Raw genomic sequence first — 1,141 nt, forward strand, 5'->3', positions numbered from 1 at the left:
ATCTAAACTCATGTTTATTCAGAGTCAAAATCAAAAGTAATCAGCAATTTTACAAATTATAGATAATTGACTGAGTGTAACATCAAAATAGTTGATCCATTAGTAGTTGAAATTACAGATAATTATAAAACTTTGAAAGAGAATTTGCATCTAAGTAGCACACATGTATATCAACAGCCAAAACTAAGCTCATTGCTCATATAAGACCAAACAAAAAGTACACACATATCTATTGAATATCTCACAAATTATAGAAAATTAAAAGCAATACATGATTTTCATCAAATATAAACAAAAATCTTAATTCATCCATGCCAAAATAGCTTTACAAATGTATGATAGCTATAAATCTCAAACCTCATCCAATCAATTAAACATTTGTCTCTCAAATGTTGCAGCCATAGGTTTAATTTTTCTTCTAACTTTTCTCCTCAAATCAGCATCACCTCCTGCTTCTATCTATAAATGTTAAATAAGGGAGCAAAAGCAAATCTCAATTTTCTATTCTAATAATCCTAATTTATCATGCCAAATAAATATTTTAGAATAACAGTGAAAATTAAATTTCAGCAATGTATATTGAACCAAAAGAACTCAACAACTTTCTAAAAATCACAATAATACCAAATTCACTTGATAATAGACAAATTCTAGTACAAACAAACAATAGTTTTAAGGTAGAAAAATTGAAACCATGGAACTGTTTTATCTTTTCGAGACGGTGACAAACCTGGTATCTAATAGTCTCGATTCTGCGAGCAGCAAGATCATGCTTATTAGGGTAAAATCGGTTGCAATAAAATGAAAACCACCTCTATCAACTGTAAGACCTGAAATTTTTAACTAGTCAATTATATAATTAAAATTGAGTTAAGAGGATTTAAAAATGCCTGGTTTAGATTAAAAATTTAAATCTCATAATTTGAAAATTTACAGATAAATGAACTTAGAAAATTATTTGGAGTGCAAAAATATAATTATTTATAGAAAAATACGTACCGGCATTATAACTGACAATATACACTTATAATTGTTCGGTACTGCGTATGAGAAAAATAAAAATATAAAAATGACCAGAAAAATATTTAGAATACAAATTGGAACACATATCTTTAAAATTTTGGCCCCAAGTAGGGCCAAT

General features: G+C 27.6%; 1 long non-coding RNA gene across 1 annotated transcript; it reads right to left on the bottom strand.

The window, feature by feature from the left end:
* Nucleotides 1-241: 241 nt before the first annotated feature.
* LOC112723775 (uncharacterized) lies at nucleotides 242-880 on the bottom strand. Its single transcript, XR_003163161.2, has 2 exons — nucleotides 731-880; nucleotides 242-459 (listed from the first exon to the last, which is right to left on the bottom strand). It is a non-coding gene; the product is annotated as an uncharacterized lncRNA (long non-coding RNA).
* Nucleotides 881-1,141: the final 261 nt, after the last annotated feature.

Source organism: Arachis hypogaea, chromosome 11 (genome assembly GCF_003086295.3).
Source record: "Arachis hypogaea cultivar Tifrunner chromosome 11, arahy.Tifrunner.gnm2.J5K5, whole genome shotgun sequence".
NCBI lineage: Eukaryota > Viridiplantae > Streptophyta > Magnoliopsida > Fabales > Fabaceae > Arachis > Arachis hypogaea.